Raw genomic sequence first — 20,935 nt, 5'->3', positions numbered from 1 at the left:
ACACTAAGAAAATAGAGCTAGGTAGGTGAAAATGTCAGAGGAAGTAAACATACCCTTGCAGGTTCTGAGTGAGAAGTAATGCTGCTTGTAAAGGCCTATGGTTTGGATGTATTCCCTTCTGTTTTAACTCACTTTACTGCTGCAGAGCTTTGGTGAACTAACAGCCCACCGCAAATTGAGAAACATCTCTACTGTCCAAGAATAGGCTTGCCCAAAGGAATGCTCTGTATGCGGGATTATTCTAATGTCTACTGTTTTACAGACTTGGGTTGGTGCATAGTGCTAGACATCTACCTAGTGGATAAAACTCTGATGCATACTCCCAACAAATAAGAGAGAAGTTACATTTTGCTGGATTTAATATGAAACCATGAAACACTTCAAAATATTGCAACAGGATAGAGAATATAATCTGTAATTTTTCTGACCATTAAACATATCTCAGATAGCTGCTATGTAGCCATAAAAATCAGGGAGTAAATAAAAAAGGAAGGCTTATGTAAATCTTGCGTTTGATAAAGAACTGCTCTCATAATTCTTTATAAGTCAGGAATATGTGACCACAGGAGACAGAAATGAAGTCTGGCTGAAGTACTATGCATATTAAATATCCACATCATTTTTCACACACTACTGAGGACACAGCTGGCCAGCTACAGGCATCTTGCAATCAAGCAGACAGGTCACCCATGTCTTCAGCAGCACTGAATTCCTCTCAGTCTTCTGCATTTCTAAATAGCTGAATTGGCTCATCTGATCAGACTGGATGTATGAGGAAAGGCAAGCCAGGAAAAATGTAGGGAAATCACTTTGGGTGTCTTTGTTAGATATTTCTCAATATTTGAGATCTGCTTTGTCATGGTTCCTTGCTAACTGCATTGTAATTTTGAGCAAGAATTTTGAGATGACTCTTCTTGACTTCAGAGTAAAACAACTGGCTAGTGCTGTAGACATTTGAAGAGTTAAGGAGACATTTTTCCTTGATTAAAGAGTCTAGTGACAGGAAGAAAATTATAGATTGATTTTTGAGAAAGAACCTTAGCAGGTAGGCATGAATAGTGAAGTTATGAGCATGTTATAAAGCATTACTAATCAGAAGAAAAATGTCAGCAGTACATCAGTAAAAAAAGTGTATCTTTATAATATAATTGAGACTCAAAATGATAAGTGAGGGCATTCTAACAAAGATTTCTGTGTTACGATGCCAAAGAATATTTCATTCTCTTGTACGCCATGCATATACAATAAATTACCTTTAGTAACAGATCTTTTTTCTGAATATTGAAATTACCCTAGTTAATTTTATTGAAATTGCTATTCCTTCCCAGGTTTGTGGTTTTGAGGTTTGGGGTTTTTTTGGTTGGTTCATTTTGTTTTGGGTTTGTTTGGGGTTTTTTTTTTTTTGGGGGGGGGGATGATTGTTGGTTTTGTTGTGGGTTTTTGTTGGTTTAACTGACACATAACAGCTTATAGTCGTAAATTCCACAGATTATCAACCCATTGCTTTTACACACACATATAGAAAATGCAATTAGGTATATATCTATGTGTTATAATGTAATTAGTTAATCTTATCTCTGAGTAGCTCCTCTTTTTGAATATCTGGAGAATATACAGTATGCTGTTGAAGTGACAGAATATAATAAATCATAATAACAGTTGCTTCTGCATTCCCCATATAAGAAAGTGTCCTATTGTTGACAACTAGAACATGAAAAATACATAGGATCAATGCTACTTTCCATTTAGTTCAATACGAGGTGAGATAATTAAGCCAGAACCATTAGGAAAAAAAAGAAAAAGCAACTGTAAGGTAGGAGCTTAGCAGAGATTTCAGTGAGAACCAAGAACCTTGCTTCTAAAATGAGAACTGTGATAATTCACTGGAAGAGAGATATTCTTTTTTCTATAAAACTCTTCTTTGAATCCTCTAGTATGAAGTTATAATCAAACTGAGGCAGGTACTTAGCACAAAAAAAGCGCAATAATAAGTAAATGAAGTACTCGTGGTATATTGTTAACATTTCCAAAGTTTTATCTATAGGTTAAAAGCTGATTATTTTTTTAACTGAAAACAGAAATTTAATTTTAATTTTTTTTCCCATTTTCAGGGGAAAAATGGGAAAAATTGAGAAGTGGCAGAATTATTTTCAACCTGCCTACTCTCACAGTACAATGCTATCTTGCTGAGCAAGGAGGAAAGGTTTGGCAGGGATTAAAACTTTCAAAACACAAAGAAAATCCTTCACCACAGAATGACACATTTCAAGAAATACAGTGCATGCACTCTGTCCTTCCAATCTACAGTGGAATAAAACGTTTACAGGAGAGCCTTTAGTACTGTAGTTCTGAAGGGGATAAGTTACTTTTTCTGATTAGTTAAATAAATTTCAAGAGATAAGACATTTATTTCCATTTAAAGTTTAAATTAGTAATAAACTGGTTCTACTTAGGACTAAATATGCATGTGGCCCTATAAGCTACATGTCAAACTCTTTGAAAGATTTACTTCATGTGTTTTGCTTTCTTTAGCAACAGTTCTAGGCAGTTAATGCTGTTAAACTCAGAATGGATTTTAAACATCCTTTGCTTTAGCCATCTTTAAGTTGATAAACGTTTTGGAGAGCACTGCAATATTTAGATTTCTATTACTATGAGCAGCAGACAAGAATGGGGTAACAATGCCAAGATGACTGCCTGTTCAGGAGGAGCAGCTTCTTGGGTTTTTTGCTTTAACCAAATACCACTGTCCCACTTACTTACACTTCAAAAATTAATTTTCCTCCTCCAGTCAACCTTCCCTATGCAGAGATTTCAACCAAAGGCAAGACCATGGCAGTCTGTGTAGCAGGCCAATTACACTTCTTGTACGGATGTAGGTCACACCAAGTGACAGTCGTAGACAGAGTGACGCCCTCTCCTTTTAGGACAGGACTAGGAATCCCAGGGAAACACCTGTAGGGCACTTCTTTTAGCTGAATAGCTGTTCAAATAGCTGTGAGGTATGGTATAAGTCTGCACACATCTCTACATATGCCGGTATGTAAAAATCTATGAATAAAATGCATGTCCAGAGTTAAGACTCCTACTCAAGTGAGTATGCATATTTTCCAGTATTCTGACTCATGCTTTCCAATCTGCAGAATACAGGGAATATTTACTTGCCTTATAAAATATTGTGAGGCTTAAGTTTACAAAATGCCTTGCAAGACTTCATCTAATATATAATTGACAATTATTTTAATCACTTTCAGTTTAAGACATCACAAGAGAAAAATAAATGCACAAAGTATTCCTTTTTTTTTTAGAAACGCAGATTGTTAAAATAATGTATTTTACTGTTGAGCTACTGCAAGGAATTATCATTCTTACTGATTCAGGAAAAAAGCAGTTTTCTTCATAATGTGTGTGGTGCCCGTCACACCTGATCTCCAATGAAGGCCCTTACATACAAGCATAATATGTTTGTAAATATTATTTCTAATAATGGTGATGATCATGATTTAGGGGACTTTATAAATGTCCTACTGTGAAATACAGAAAAAAGATGAAAAACAGATTTGGGAAAAAAGGATCTCACAAAAAAAAAAAAAAAAAAGAAAAAAAAGCCAGTCTTTCAAGAATATGTTTTTTTTCAGCTTCTGTTTTGTGTAATTATGTTCTCAAGTATAGACAGTTTATTCTTTTCTAAGACTCCTTATTATTCAGGTTGCTATTCAGTAGCATAAACTGAAATGATCATGAGCAGTATGATGGGAGAGAGATCTTCTGGGGGTAACTTGCACTGAAGAGTTGGCTGCTTTGTATTGAGAAAGCATAATGATGCCTTAATGGTAATTATCTTTCTCCTCCACCACTGCTGAGCAATAGCTTTCACCCAATTTTCTAAAGTTGTTTCATTACCACATACAAAGACACCACTTAAAAACCTGTTCCTGCTGCTTTAATTTTATAATTGCATTAATTTGTTTCCTTTCTCTTCATAAAAATGTCACTGAAATTTCTGTATCAAGTTTTTCCACACTGACGTACTTTATTGATATGTGGTGGTTTTTTTGTTTTTTTTTTCAAAGTATTTGTTCTCTGAACAATCCGTTATACATGAGGCTGGTTATCAGTCTTGGCTGCTTGAATATATAATGACACAAGTGCTGATAAAACTGTACAAGCCATCTGTCTCTGGAGTTAAATGTTTTGAAAGCAAACACAAAAGTGCATAACAAACACTCCCTTAAATTGTCTTTGTAAATATTTATATCAGATCTTACCCAAAAATGCTTTTTTGTTGTTATTTTATTCTGTTAATAGCTGTCAAGCAGATGCATGACTTGCCTACTCAAAAGCAGACAGGTGTAAGAAGGAAAATAATGTATGCCACTCAAGAGCCGGTCATACCCTACTGCTGGAATTTCTGTGTGGTCTTTTATCTCTTTTTATTACACCCAGAAGCTAAACTGCTATTTCATTGATTAACTTACTGCTGCAATTAGCAACTAGCTTCTGGTGTGTTGACCAGCTGCTTTTCAACCTGCTTCTTTAAAACTCTCTTAAAGACAGAAAATTAATTCTTCAATTCTGAAAGAGTCAAGACCATAAGATAAGTTCCACTAAGTGAGACTTTTTGGTCTCAAAAAAAAAAAAAAAAAAGTACTCTTTGCCTGAGGGCACTAACATTAAGAATAGTGGATTTGAACATGGCCATAGTTGTGTTTCAGGCAATCATATTTATTTAACTTTTCATATTGTGTCTTAAAAAGGAAAAGAAAAGAAAACAACAGTAACAACATTTTCAGCTCTATTTAACCTCAAATACAGAAAGCTTTTTTAAGCTTTCATGGGCTACTTTACTAAATGACCTTTTCTGAGACCACAAGTTTTTACAGCCTTCCCCACACATATTGGAACTGAAATGACATTATTATATTTCATAGAGGTTTTGCAACTACTACATATAATAAATATAAACCCCAGAAAACAGTATATAATGAAAAAGATTCTTTTGACTTTTCTCTTAAATATCAGCCAAATAAATGAGAAAGACTGTACTTTATTTCTAGTCTGTTAAAAAAAAATAAAAAAAAATGCAAGACTACAAAGCCACATAGATGCTGTGCTGGGTATGTTTTCTTGGTATTATTAATTAACAGCAAGCTTCATCAGTGACTACTAAAAATATATTTTTAGTGGCTTATTGCATGGTCATTCCACCTGGCATAGTCAGTGCTGATAAAATCACATTCTGTCCCCAAATCACCTTGTTCCAAGCTCCCTGGATTCCCACCATCGCTGCTACCAGTTCTGGTAGACCTACCAGCTGCACCTTGTAACCCGCTGCTTCTCTCTCCCCTTCCTGGAGGTGCATCCTCGGACTCAGGCACAGATCAAGAAACCCCTGCTAGTTCCTGTTCCCTGTCTTGGCCCAAGCTTATTTTTCATCATGACTGAACTAAATAATACTGTAAGGTTAGCTTATATCTGCATTACTTAGCAGAGATAAGCTGTTAGAATCCTTAATTAGCACAATAACAGGTGGGAGGCAGGAGGGAGAGGAAGCTGGGGGGGGGGGTGTGAAGGGGTGGGGTGGGGGTGTGTGCGGGGGTGTGTGTGGCAGCTACTGCTCAGAACACAGAAATGCAACTAAAGTATTTTCTGAAAAGATAGGAAAGGCTGGCAGAATAAGATTTTCTATACTATTCTGTGAAGTACTTAAGTGATCTAGATGGGTTCCCTGGAAATGTGGGTGTCTAAGATCCAAACTATAATTTCAAAAATCATACGTGACTTCTTTGACTCCATACGTGGCTAAAGTTTGAAATGCAAGATTATTCAACTACTTGAAATTCTGCTTCTATACAGAATTGCCTCAGTCTTCTGATAGCTGAGATTGCTTCATGCCTAAATCTTTTCAGAGTTAAGAAAGTGTTCCCTTCCCTTCGTATCCTGAATATCTAAATGTGTTTGGCATTTTAAGAGTACAACTAACATATGCCAAGAGGTTGTAGCTTTGAAAAATATAGCAGTGCAGTAGGCTGTTCCTCCCCCATTGCAGTTTATACCCATAGGCTCATTACAGAAGAGGAACATGCCTTTTGTTTCAAGCATTGTGCAGAGGCCACTTATAGTCAGAACATTTCTGGAAAGCTCAGCTCCAATTCCCTTTTCTTCCTGAGACTCTGGCCCATCTCTCTTATAGATGTGCAAGAATCAACCTTGACCTTGGTACCAAGAGCTCCTCTGATAAATGAGAGACAGTTCTGTAATCCCTCCTGTAGAGAAGGACACTCTACAATGTTTTCTCGCACACCTGAGGAATGCTGAAATTACTAATCTACTGTGGAATAGGTGTCTGTTAAGTTCATGATCACTATTAGAAAGTATTCTGTATTTCTTGTCTTGAATTCCTTTCACCTATAGCTACAAAGAGAGTGTTACTGAGATTGTTTAGGGTTTTTTTTTTTTTTTCTGCTATCTTTCCTAGAAATTTAATACTATTACCATTTACAAGTTACACCTTCATCAGTAATGGCCCTGATGTCAATATGTTATTTTTATCTGGCCTAACTTTCTGTGCCCATTTCCAATTACTTTTTTCTGCATTGGCATACATGAATATAAATCTGTATGCATTTCCATGTGTGCATGTTCAGGGAGCAGTCAAGTACCACCGAGTCCACACGTTGAAGCACTGGCAGCCTAGACAAATTTTTAGTTCCTTGCATTTTCCAAGGCAAGACCCCTTCCACGAGTTGAAATCTTCCAAGAAAGGGTGAGCAGCCCATTTCCTAATGTCTACTGAACACCCTTATGTGACTGACTGCCGAGCTTGTGAGATACTATGGGTCAAGTTTGCTTAGCATTGTCTAGTCTTTATGAATAGGTAGATGAATTGTTAGACTTGTGATCATTCTGCAGGGAAATTAAAACATTCTTTGAAATCACAAAGTCATGGTCCACACAATCAAGGGTGTGGGAAGATGCTGCGGGAGGCATTCCAAAGCAGTCATGGTCTGGAGCGATGTTGACCTGCGTGCTGAACAGCTCAAACCTGGATGATTCAGTGCTTTTCTCTGGACATAAAAATCCAGCTCTGTTACTTACCATGGATTGCACATTGCCTATGTTCAGATCTCTGTTCCACCTTTTTTTTTTTGTTTGTTTGTTTTCCAGAATTAACCGGGTGAAACTTTATGCATAGTAGTAAAAAAAAAAAAAAAAAAAAAATTAAAAAGTAGATTCAGTAGATAAGCTAGAGGTTCTTTCTGGTCTTAAAAATCTATGGATCAGCAAATATTAACATAAAACTATTCTGTATAAACTTTTGCTAACAAATGTAGCCAATTGTAGTGTACCCTTTAGAAATACAGAAGATACAAAATAGTATCTGGGATTGTTATTCTGGTTTAATGCATTCTGTCATTAAAAACATACAAACAAACAAAACTCCACAAACGACTGCAATTTGTATTCTCAGCTTAAGTGTCACATTGTGGATGCAGACAGTCACCTTCCAGGGAGAGAGGGAAAAAAGAAGTGCAAACAGGATTTGGCAAAAACCCCTTTTGTTAACAAATAAATAAAGATTAAATGTTTTACACATCTCTCATACAGATTTCATTCTTTGGTCACAGATGAAAAGTCAACATTTGCAAATGGAGATAGTCCAAATACAATAATACATGGACAGCCAGAACAGCAGATTCTCTCCCTGAGAGGATATTGTTATTTAGACAGACTTTATGGCACACAAAGAGCAGACAGCATATCTTTATAAATTTGCACCCATCTTCAGCATGGCATGGAACTCATCCATCTTCTCATCCACTGAAGCTACTCCTATGAAGAATGCTATCTCATCTAATCTTATTGCCTCAAAATTAGCATTTTTTTCCTGCCATACATTTAATTTTAGCAGGACAATTTAACAAATCAAAATTCTGCATAGGATTCAAATGAACCTTCTAAATTTGATTGGATCTCTTAATGAGACCAAAGCACTGTCAGTGTTCAAGTATTTGGAATAATACTCATTTTCAGCATGAATCTTTTTTTGTTATGTAGCTCTTCATTTTGCTGCCTAAAAAAGTCTTTACTCCCAAAAGGTGATGATGGATGGTGATAATAAAATATTTATAAAGCATCCCATGGTCACAATCATTTACTATCTTTTTTTTCTCTCATACCTAAATATTTATGGTACTTGATCAAAATATTTTGTTGAATTGATTTATAGGCAACCTGCTGAGACAGCACTGCTTTTAACATGGTCACATTTTCTGTTCTATTAATATGCCCCAAACATGAACCTGCTGTCAGTCAAAAACAACTTAAGTCTCAATTTGGAAGATTCTGTCAACTGTTTATCATAAAATCAAATTTTGGTGAGTAATTTCTAAAACTTGTGTATGAGTAAAGGTAGAATTCAATGTGAAAACAGGATTATTAAAAATGAGAAAGACTGGCAGAATGCTATGAACTGAGCTGAACAATATTTATTTCAACATTGTACAGTTTTGTAAACTTTTTATGCCGCTGCTATGTGCCTGACCATAAACTCATGCACAGCACAAAAATTAAAACCAGTCAACTTGAACTTCATTTGATTTTCATGATTTTTAAAAGAAGACTAAATTAAAGAGTTGTTTTTACTGATCACTCTCTAACTTGCAGCAAAAGTCTGATCTTCTGACTTGTGATAATACAGATCATGCCTTGAGGGAAGGCATGTTACCTTGTGATTTTATCAAAGTAAGGACATCGGCTTTACATATGTATGATGAACTGTGCTATCTGTACAAATATATATATAATGCATTTTATTTGTATATATATAAAACATATTTTCTATATTTTACTTTTATACATATTTTATATATATTCTATCTATCCGTCTAAGTCCTTTATCTTCATTTAGCAACAGCGTGGAATGAAGAGTGATGCATATTGAAGTAAATCAAATCACTCGCAAAATAAGCAACTTAATTGCTGTGCTCAGGTTGGGTATGCAGTCATCCTAACCTCCTCCTGTTATCAATGGAGAGAGAAGCATTGGCATGAAGTGATTGAGCTCTCTGAAGACCTGACTCTTTTCTCGAGGTGTCAGTTTCTGTCTATTAATAAAAAGGGAATCCATGGATAGTGATTACATCTGGCTCTATGTATTTAAAATTTACGTGATTAATCTAGATCCTTGTTGTCATTCCAGAAGATGTTAATTCACTCTGATCTCTTGAAAATGCACTCAAATAAAGTTTTTCCATTATAAGCAAAATGGTTCCAGCAGCCAGTGAATAAACTAGCAGACAGCTACACTATCCAAAACACCCAAATGGCAGTGCATCACAGACATACTCAGGAAGGATGATTCTGTGAAAACTGGAAGAGACTTACTGGAGGGTGCCTGCTCTAGTCAAGGTATCTTTCAGAACATTAATGTTTCAAAATTATTCTAGTTCTCCACACTTTGAAATAAGTGGAAGACCCTGAAACACTGCTATTTATAAAAGAGAGAAGACTATGATTGTTGACTTTTCCTGAAGTCTTAAAAGTAGGATAGATCATACAATTAAAAGCCTGGAAAACATAAAACTGCAAAAAAGTGAAAATTATTAAATTGATGGGCCATATTAAGAAAGGTATCTTTGTAGGTTATTTACTGCACCATAAATCTATTTGAGTTTTAAATTGGGGAAATCCTTTATATTCAGAGATGCATATGGCTTTATTTAGTCTACTTATCTCCAGGATATTCTCAGCCAACTCACAGGACTAATGAAACCCAAACCATCTATTAAATGTTAGTAGTTTTGTTAGTTTATAGTAATCTTCTTCTCCCTCTACTTCAGCCTCATTAGACTCCACCTGGAGTACTGCGTCCAGCTCTGGGGACCCCAGTACACGAGAGACATGGAGCTGTTGGAGAGAGTCCAGAGGAGGGCCACAAAGCTGATCAGAGGGCTGGAGCACCTCTCCTATGAGGACAGGCTGAGAGAGTTGGGATTGTTCAGCTTGGAGAAGAGAAGGCTCCAGGGAGATCTAATTGTGGCCTTCCACTATCTGAAGGGGCCTACAGGAAAGATGGTGAGGGGCTTTTCACAAGGGCATGGAGTGATATGATGAAGGGTAAAGAATTTAAACTAAAAGAGGGTAGATTTAGATTAGATATAAGGAAAAAATTCTTCACTGTGAGGGTGGTGAGGCACTGGAACAGGTTGCCCAGAGAAGCTGTGGATGCCCCCTCCCTGGAAGTGTTCAAGGCCAGGTTGGATGGGGCTTTGGGCAATGTGGTCTAGTGGAGGGTGTCCCTGCCCGCAGCAGGGGGGTTGGAACTAGATGATCTTTAAGGTCCCTTCCAACTCAAACCATTCTATGGTTCTATGAATCTTTAATGAGTGATTCACTAATTCTCCCCAAATATCTCCAGTTCTCTTGTAAGCCCCAAGTATTGCCCATTTTCCTGTAATCTTGAAATATAACTAATAATAATATTCAGCAATTAGTTTAATGTATATTTGATAGCTTAAGAACAAGGGTTTTTTTATCTTATTGCAAAAATATTTTTTTATAGGAGGTAATGTATTCTAACAAAATGCAACTTTTTCTTCAAAAGAAGACCACACGATTTAAAGTTGTATAAAACTTTGTTCTTTCAAGCACATTCTAGAAACAGTAGTAGGCTGAGTGTGAACTTGATGACAAAGACCGGAGAACTACAGAGTCTCCAAAACACAAGCTTAGTACTCTTATTATCCACCACAGAGATGTATAAAGAGGAAACCAGGACAGGGACCACAGCAAGACTTATCTTCTCACTTAATCACAAATAGTAGTATTCTTCATTAAAACTAACTTTTATGGAAAAGACTATTTTACCGTAAGCAGACAACTTACTTCAGCATTCTACAACCTTTACAGACCAGGAATTTGGTACCAAATTTCAGTATATTTCTGCATTCCTTTAAGTTTCATTTTTCCTCAAATCAAACAAACCACAGTTTCATGAGGCACTCCTGGCTGGCGTTGTCAGATTGTTTCTCACCAAAAGTAACAAGTCTGTGGTTTAATCTTGAGAAAAATAGTTCCAAGTTACTAACTTTGTGACCTTTAGCAAATTTATAAAATAAAGCTGCCACCAGGAACAATCAGCGTAGCTTCATTTCAAATTCTATCACTTTTAGTTGTATTTTTAAACCTTCAGTCCTATTTCATAAGTATTGTTTTCTTAACACTAGATTAACCTCTGTATGGTGGCAAGTGCCAAAGTAAACATTTTTCCCAAGATTTTTGAATAAAAAAAAGAGGAAAAATCAATTGTCTACTTTAAGGAATAAATGAAAAATGAGGGGAAAAAACCCTCCACATAAAAACCAATATAAAAAAGCTACAAATGTTATACTCCAGACAGTAACTCATTTAAGAGCAAAACAGAAATGCAGACATATACTATAGGCTTTAAAAATTCAATGTTAATTAAGAAATATAATTAAGACCATTTTTGCACAGAAATATGAAATTCATTTCATAATTAGGTTAATTAGAGCTGTCTAAACAAACATTAAATGTAAGTTCAAATGCAACTTTTTAATGAAACCTTATTACTAATGTATGTTTCTTGTCACTTTTGTGTTTTCCTATTTTCCTTCAGTACAATTCAGGCCAAAATCAAATTTAGGTTAAAGTGAATTTGTTGCAAATTTGTGGCAGATGCCTTATGTTTAAGTGCTATTATGTAAATAAGAGGCTTAACTGAAAAGACCTTTTGAAGCACATTTCTTTTTGCAGAATTAGAACCTAAATCTTGGAAATCATTCTCCTAACTTAAGCTGCATGAATCTGAATAACTGACGTACGTAACAGAAGAAAGTGCTTAAATTAGGTGCCTAGTAAGCTTGATTATATTGCTGATTTTTTCTTCCATTCTACACAAAAATATATGCTTGATAAATTTCACAGGACACAGATGTCAGAGATGCCATTAAACTAATCCAGAGACGAAGGAGCCATTTCCTAATTCTGCTTGTATAACGGCATCTCATTTAGTTCATTTTGTAAAATTCAGTTCAGTGCCAGTTGAGTTGTCAGAACTGCAGGCGTATTACACAGAATACTAGAAAGTGCTTTCCTTCATTATGTCTGAGCTACACTCATGCTACAGTTCCTTCATTTTCTTTAAAAACTATGTTCATTTACATCATTTTTTCAGAAGAGATATCCATAAGTCTCTTAATGAGCTCATATAGTTTACAGTAAAACTCCCATTAAACAAATGTTCCTGAGTCAAAACACTTACATTTTATTAAACCATGCTTGAAAACTAATCTGTGCTGCATTTAGTCATTACATTGAATATACTGAAAATTAATATTGAAGCAATACACAATTTTCTAAATAATTTTGGTTAGTCATACAGTCCTATTGTAATCCTTGGCAAAAGCTAGACTTCCAGGCTTTCAAATCTCACCTGGAAGACTGAAGAAAAAAATCTTTGTGATTCTAAAGAGGAAATCAAACCATATTTCACATGAATAATGAAACCACATTTAATGGAGGCTGAAAAATTTCTTTTGTCTTCTTTCTATGTAATGAGAAATCTCAGCAAAACAAGCCTTCCACACCTCTTACACTTGTTTTTTACTATATTATATTTATTCATGCAAGAGAAGCTAGAAAGTAGGCCACTTTAAGTTGCATCCAAATCTAAGTACACAGTAAAAAAATAATCTGAAATTAGTGCATGAAGTGCATATGGTAGGTCTCCACTAACACATTTAGAGGAATTTCCTGGATGGCATCTCCAGGTGCCTGAACTTTCTTAAGCAAACAAATATTAATATTAATAATAATAATAATAATAATGATTTTCAAATGGATTAAAATGGATTGAGAGAGATGCTGAAGGAAGAATTGCTACTATGAGCACAGATCATGAAAACTTACATGTGTAATGGTCTTTTTACATTCTCCTTTATGATTGTACACAGCTTGGTTTCTTAAGTAATCAAAAAAATCATGGGAAGTTTGGGAAATTTGGTTCATGTATAAAGAAATTTTAGGGCAGGAGCTTACTAAGAAAAACTGTTGGTTTGTTTTCTTTAAACCATTGGTTTTGTATAATACCAAAAGACAAGATTTGAGACTTGCTTACCTCCTTCGAATTCATTTCATTGTTACAATATGTGGCTAAAAACTTATCTTCCTTGCCCAATCATATACGAATCTGAAAATTTCGATGATGTGAGACTTGTGAATACTTGGCAGTTCACTGGAACTTTTTTTTTTCCTTCCAGTTTGAGACATAAAGGTAAAGTTATTTCATATATTTGAATTTACTGCTTTTCTTTTCCATCTTGCAATAATAATAAAAAGAAAAAAATAAAAATCAATGCATAATATAATTTTGGCACATACATAATGAGGTATGTTATAGGGTTATCACGTTAAAGCTTCTGAAAATACTGGGCAATGTGAACAGCTTTGTACTTATTGAACTTGTAGAATAGAAAAACTATGAAGCAACTCAGATTAACAACCTGAAATGATACATTTTTTTCTTCCATATAAAAAAAAAAAAAAGAAAAAGAAAAAGAAAAAAGCTGATTTACCAAAATATGAAAAGCAAATGAAGAATTCCAGTTGCTAGGTTTAGTTCACTTAACATTTCCACTGTTTCACCTCCTGACAGGAACTATGGTGTAGATGTTAATTACCATTTATAGAACGCCTTGTCAAAACACCAAAGAATTATTGTTCCCTTAATAACTTTGTCTTGAGTTTGGTTTCAATGACTGATTTGAGCTGAAGAATGCTGAAAAGGATCACTGACACTTGGTTAGGACATCCAGTATTTCCCTGCAAACTCCAGTCAGTAATGCATGGCTTTGTGCCAACAGTTTAGCTTTAGAAGAGGAACTATTATAAAATTGCAGTTATGAGGGAATTAACAGTCACATTTAGAAGGTTATTACCTTTGTATCAAGTGAGTTAATTTATTAAATGGTAACTTCAGAGGCAGCAAGTCATTTAGGAACAATGCCAAACACTTAAGAGCACAATGACCTATCTTGGATGCCAGAATACTTTATTGGTAGACAAAGAGAAATATTTCAGGCCAATTTATTCCATGGGATAACAGAGATAGGCAGCTGTTTCTCCACACACTCATTGGACACATACCTCTTCTCCTTCAAAATAGGTGGGTTTTGCTACTGCCTTCGTTGGGTGTAAAACTGGGTCTTTTGTGTCTATAGAACACTGAATTTTACTAGCAAGTCTAATTTAGGAAGGCATGCACTGAAAGAAACAGATAATTCCCTTGTGAACTACAAGTCATTCCTTTAGTATTTAGCTTCCCTATATACCACACCAATTCTTCCAAGTTCTTCAGCTCAAGACTCTACTTTTTCCAAACTGTCTATATATAGTTCTGCTTACTCTCTTTTTGACATGTTTTCAACTCAGGTCTCATCAGTATTCCTGTTTTTTCTCCAAAAAACTGTTTCCTCCCACCATCTTCTCAGCTGCTTGGATGATAAGTCCTTCTCTTGCACATTTATATCACTGAATCTAGTTACCAGATTTCACTCAAAATGAGTGAGGGGCTTTTTTTTGTACTTCATTTAGGTATAAAACTTAAGGTTACTTAAATACAGAGTGATAAGTAAGGTAGGATTCCTTCCACCCCAGGGTTCAGCTCTAGAGACAGTCATCTCAACTGATTATGCAAAGAGAAGGTTTTGTCTTGTATACATGCAACTTCAAAGATCAAGGTGATGAACTGCTACAAAGGAGGCAAGTATAGGACTGAGATTCAGATTCAGATTCAAAATTTAGATTCTACAATGTATATATCTACACGGGAACCATAGATACATGAAATTTTCTGACCTCTCATTTTAATTAACAGAGATCCTGTCAATCCTATTGGTCCAGTCAATACAATATAGTATTTCTCCAAACCAAATGTACAGAAGTGAATCTAAACAGTTCTCTATATTATACTGACTGTTTTGACTAGATCTGCATTAACCATAAGGAAAGGTTAAGGCACCTAACTCTTATGTACACACCTTCATTGTAGATAGATAAATTTAGCACTTGAATCTGGAGCTATGTCCTACCCTTGGCTTTGCCATAACACTTCATCACTTTGATCTCTTAATATGCGCACACAGATTAGGAAACCTTCCTTTATTTACACAATTACAAGGCTCAGTGCGAGGTCCTGCCCTTGGGTCACAACAACCTCATGCAACACTACAGGCTTGGGGAAGAGTGGCTGGAAAGCTGCCTGGCAGAAAAGGATCTGGAGGTGTTGGTCGATAGTTGGCTGAATATGAGCCAGCAGTGTACCCAGGTGGCCAAGAAGGCCAACAGCATCCTGGCTTGTATCAGAAAGAGTGTGGCCAGCAGGACTAGGGAAGTGATCGTCCCCCTGTGTACTCAGCACTAGTGAGGCCGCACTTCAAGTCCTGTGTTCAGTTTTGGGCCCCTCACTACAAGAAAGACATTGAGGTGCTGGAGCGTATCTAAAGAAGGGCAATGAAGCTGATGAAGGGTCTAGAAAACGAACCTTACAAGAGGCGGCTGAGGGAACTGGGGTTGTTTAGCCTGGAGATAAGGAGGCTGAGGGGAGACCTTATGGCTCTCTACAACTACCTGAAAGGAGGTCGTGGTGAGGTGGGTGTTGGTCTCTTCTCCCAAGTAACAAGTAATAGGACAAGAGGAAATGGCCTCAAGTTGCGCCAGGGGAGGTTTAGATTGGATATTAGCAAAAATTTCTTTGCTGAAAGGGTTGTCAGTCATTGGAACAGGCTGCCCAGGGAAGTGGCTGAGTCACCATCCCTGGAGGTATTTAGAAGATGTGTAGATGTGATGCTTAGGGACACAGTTTAGTGGTGGTAGTGTTAGGTTAATGATTGGACTTGATGATTTTAAAGGTCTTTTCCAACCAAAACCATTCTATGATTTTATGATTCTATTTCTTTAAAACTAATTGCTATATCAGACCACTGACTTTTTTACTTACAAAATTAAGCCCACTGAAGTAATTAATATTTCCTGAGCTCTGTTACTTGTGAGTGGATTCCATCTGGACAGAACAGAGCCCCCACTCTAGCAAGGCTATCAGCTGGTCTCAAAAAGCATGCTGAGGAGTTTCAGGACAATTTCTCTAGAGAAAACTTTCATTTTTTTTTGGCATTGTAACACAAACATAGAACAGAATTTCATAGAAATACCAGGGACAGCATTCACTTTCACAGTATTGCAGATCTGTGTCACCATAGCAGTATGGATTTCTGGAGTATTAAGGGACCAAAGCTATAGCTCTAGGACAGCAGGCCAGGCAAACAAACAAAACTGAAAAACAGTCAACAACTGAAAATTCCACTAATGCTAATGGCCTTGTTGAGTGCAAGGTGAGATGACAAACTCTTCAAAAAAGTTTGAAAAGTTGGATTACATCGTAAATTGTATTTGGTCCCCCATTCTGGCATTAAATGCTAGCAGTATTCTTGATTAAAATGGAAAATGTTCCCTGCTGTGGGGAGAAAAATAGCACTGAAAGCAGAAAACACCTGGCAGACACCTTGAATATGAAAATTTTTATTAAGCACTGCATTTTTTTTCTTTGTTAATTAATCTATTTCACAGTCTCAGGTAATCACTTTACAACTTCTCAGTAGTTTGACTTTCAAAGGAACTTTACGCTCTGTCAGTTGCTATACCTGTGTTGTCAAAAAACATGGGAATGACACAAACATCTTGGCAATTTGTTCACTGCTGCCTTGCATATCCCTTCCACGGTGCTCTTTTTCCAGAAGGCAGTAACGTTAAAAACATTTTTTTTTGTTGTAATGATTATGCATGGACTGTGTATTCTCTGAGTCTATGTTAGTTTACTAAGTAAACCTTCAGGGTCCAACTCTTTTACAACTAAAAGATGGAGGTAGTAAGATCTCCTTGTTGACAAGGCTGCAAAAGACTGCAGCACTTGTCTACACCAATGCCCACCTCAGCATGGCCTGCAGCAGTCACAGCACCAAATAGAAATACTTGCTTAAACTTCATGCTAACTGTTGCATATCACCCAGCGTTCCCTGCCCATATTTTATGTGCCTTTGTCTGATACCTCTTGTTTACTGGGGAGGCATTTACTACAGATAAACAGGCACAATTAATGAGAGGGAAAATCCAAATTCAACACCAACCAGTTTTATAAATATGTGAAGTATGAGGTGAGTGCTACCTGACTAGGATGTCATAAATGTACAGCCAACCTTAGGGGAGAGAAAAGTGAGCGCAAGTTACCACAAATCTATAAGAATTGATCTGAAGGAATTAAACAGAATTAAAAAGGAAAATATAAGACTGTAACAACTGAAAAAATGGGAATAACTGCCACATTAATTTTAAGAATGGTAGATAATATGAGATTACCATAGTAAATTACTTCATTTTTAGAAGCAGAGGAAATTGAGTAAATCTCATCTCTCTGTACTTCAGTAAAGCATGTGATGAAGTGCCATATAGGAAATTATTTTAGTTTAGCTATAATGGAACCTGTAGTTTAATTCAAGGAGTGAACAGATGGTTCTGAAAGGGGAAGTAAGGGGCTGGAGAGAGGTTCCACCCAATTCAATATCAGAACTAATCCTGAACAATATTTTCAGTAATGACTTTGACATAAATATATGCAAAGACCTGACACAATCTGCTCCTAACACAAAACTGGGAAGTAACTATCAGTAAAGACCAAGTTGTCTTACCAAAAGAACTAGAGAAAGAAAAAAAGACAGGAGTCTTCCTTATTAGGGAAGACTAGGAGATTTTAAGTTTGTTTCATTTGGGAGAATGAAATCAGAGAGAGAAAAAGGTGAAGAACAAGGGTAAACAAATAGAGATGTAAAATTAGTTTGTAAGTTAAGAGATAGCATTGTCATGAGAATAAATCCGATGAGATGTTGTCTATGATAACAGACTACTGGACCCCTTCCTAACATTTAGATTTTTATTTTAGCAAAAAATCCACAAGAAAAACAGTAGATTTATTTTTACTGTTCATATTAGTGGAAGTTTATACTCTTACATTTCATTTCTTAATGTCTGACTACAGTCATGGCAGCTGATGTATAATAGAAGTTTGCACTGTAATAAAGTATTAAGACACTATAGTCACAACGTACTGTTTCTAATACAAGATAGGTAAAAGGATTTTATAATTCCTTACAGAGGAATATATGCAGCATTAAGGGTAAGAATTCTTAGCAAGACAGTGGATTTTTCAGTATGAATGCTGTCCAGCATTCACATACTTTTGAAAAACCTCATCTAGCAAAAGAAGGATGATCTGATGAAATACTGGCATTTGTAATTGAAGAATACCTTTCAGCTAATCATCTAGATTCTTTAAACGGGCTCTTTTACAATGTGATTCATCCAAACTCCTTTAGGTTTTACTTTACGATGAGATGAATTGTGCCCTGAGAGTGTCTAATTCTCCCTGCTGACTACTAAATTACATGAAGTTCCTAGATCAAATGTATATGTGGGATCCTTAGCTTCTACAACAGAAGCAAGAGAAGACAGATCTTTCAAAATTTCTACTGAATCAAAGACAATGTGTGTGACCTTAGCTATGTCATTTAGTTCCTCTGTGTTTTACTGCTCACCTGTAAAATGAGGATAATAGAATTTCCATACCTTACAGGGCAATGCAGTGGGATGCAGATTACGTGGCTCTTTAATACCATGGCAATGGATGCCGTGTAAGTACTTAAGCCTCTTCTGGACTGTTAAATAAGGAAATCAAATGAGTAAATCTCACAAACCAATTCCTTTCAGAGAGGGCCATTTGACAGCTCCCTGAAAAAAAGAGCCATTGAAGGATGGGATTCATGTAAAGCACGCTATGATTAATCATAAAAATAACAGTGATGTTTTTTGAAAGGGGGGGTATCCCTCCCTCCTGAACAGGAGGATTCAGACAGGATATGTTTATTTCTTTTGTCACAATCGGTTCCATTTGTCTCATGATTCAAGTAAACAATTGCTGCAACAACAGAATCCTTTCTGTTCATGACTCACTGATACATGATACATCTTTTTAAATTTTCTTTGTCCTCTTTCAAGACAGCTATCAGAGAAATGCTTGCCAGTGTTCAAATCTTTAGCAAAAAATTCATTGCAACACATTTCTAGTGTTAAACTATGACTCTTGTGATATGATATGTGCCTGCTTCATGTATGCAAAGTCTGATTTTGATCTCATTTACACCAATACAAGTTGACTTCAGCTGAATTACTCCTAATTTACCCTAGAACCAATGTAAGAATAATACTCATATTTCAGCCAGAGCTTACAAATTTTCAGCAGGAAAGTGCCTCTTTATTGTAAGGCTAAATTGGCATTCATCCAGAATTCCCTGGGAGAAAAGGTTTTTTAACCACATTGATTTAGAGAAACATAGAGGCCTTATTTATTTAAAATCAAGGATATAAATATTTTAACAGCAGCAGCAGCCATAAAGAGAAGGCAACCATTCAAAGTTGCTGCAAATAAAAAAATGTCCTGTTAGGTTGTCTAGAGCTAATGGCTGATGATAGAATTTGGAGAGTGCAGAGAAATAGGTACAAAGCAGTACTTGTCAATAATAAGAACAACAGCACTATATTTACAGTCCAATGTTTAAAGCCAAAATAGACATTCTTTTCTCTGTTTGATCTCAGGAAAAGTTATCTGCAGCTCACAGGCCTGAATTTGAGCCTTCTTATGTCACTCAAAAGAAGTACTGAGATAACTGTGCTAGAGATGACAGACTAGTAACCCCTCTAGCAAGCCTGACTGGGTGGGGGGGTGTCATGCTTTCTGTGTCTGGGCTGAAAGCACTCTTCCTACTTAGAAATGCTCTCTTTTGTTCTCCCATAGTGCCTGAAATTCATTCTCAAGAGATATGAAAAGTTGAAATTCATCTCATAGAAAAAAAGGTCTCCAATGTCCATAGGAACAAAGAACCACAAAATGAATGTGGTTTGTTTTTTTTCTTTTTTTTTTTTTTTCCCCTCAAGGCAGAGGAGCTCACAGAAGTCATAAATCAGATCCCCAGCTATATCAACTGTTATAGCACCACTTAAAGTTAGGTGTCCCCCCCAGTATCAGGACAAGAAGCAAAACCTGATGACTTAATGAGCTATTGTATTTTAATAGATAAATTGTCTTTCTCTCAAAGCATTGACGCAGCATTTTACTTGTTATAATAAATTATTACCCCAAGTAAAACACAGCAAGTAGAGAAATCTTACAGATTAAAAAGACAGAGAAATTTGGGATACCAAGCTTAAATATCTAGATGTCAAATCCCATTATTCAAACCATATCCTGAGAGATCAAAATCAAAGCTCTGAATCTTGAAAGGAAATAACATGATCAATTGAAAGTCATCCAGAACTACCTTACTCCAGTTTGGCAGTTCTCATATCTAAAAACAAAATTTCCATGAGATCAAACATATTCCTAAAACATCTAAAATACATGGTTAGAAACATGGATAAATATCTATTTAAAAAAAAAAAAGGGGGGAGAAGAAAAAAAGAGCTTCCATCAGAGACACTCTTCAAAACTATCAGTGCAATGGCAAGTTTTCCCAGTTTAATTTTCAGTGAGCAAATATCATTCAAGTCTGTATCGGTAAGATAACGTACAGTTTCTACTTTTAAAATAATGCCTATGCTATTTGCAGATTTATCAGGGGACTAAGGAGCCTTTCTCCATTCGACCCACCACCGCTCGCTTCCTCTCAGCAACCCTCTCATTCCCCTCAAATTTTTCAAAACCCACTTGCGTGTCCGGAAGTTCCCCTTCTGTTGACCTTATCTATCAACCACAAACAAACAACATGAGCAAATAATAACCGGCATGTCCGCTCACCACCCGACACCAGTC

At 36.1% G+C, this 20,935-nt stretch overlaps 1 protein-coding gene across 1 annotated transcript in view; it reads right to left on the bottom strand.

Annotated features, from left to right (window-relative positions):
- Positions 1 to 20,935, bottom strand: part of PCDH9 (protocadherin 9) — a 698,197-nt gene that overhangs the window by 6,836 nt on the left and 670,426 nt on the right. The gene's annotated exons all lie outside the window — the stretch shown is intronic.

The sequence above is a fragment of the Balearica regulorum genome, chromosome 1 (assembly GCF_011004875.1).
Source record: "Balearica regulorum gibbericeps isolate bBalReg1 chromosome 1, bBalReg1.pri, whole genome shotgun sequence".
In the NCBI taxonomy this organism is placed as follows: Eukaryota; Metazoa; Chordata; class Aves; order Gruiformes; family Gruidae; genus Balearica; species Balearica regulorum.
This window is presented reverse-complemented; position numbering and strand designations above follow the sequence as displayed.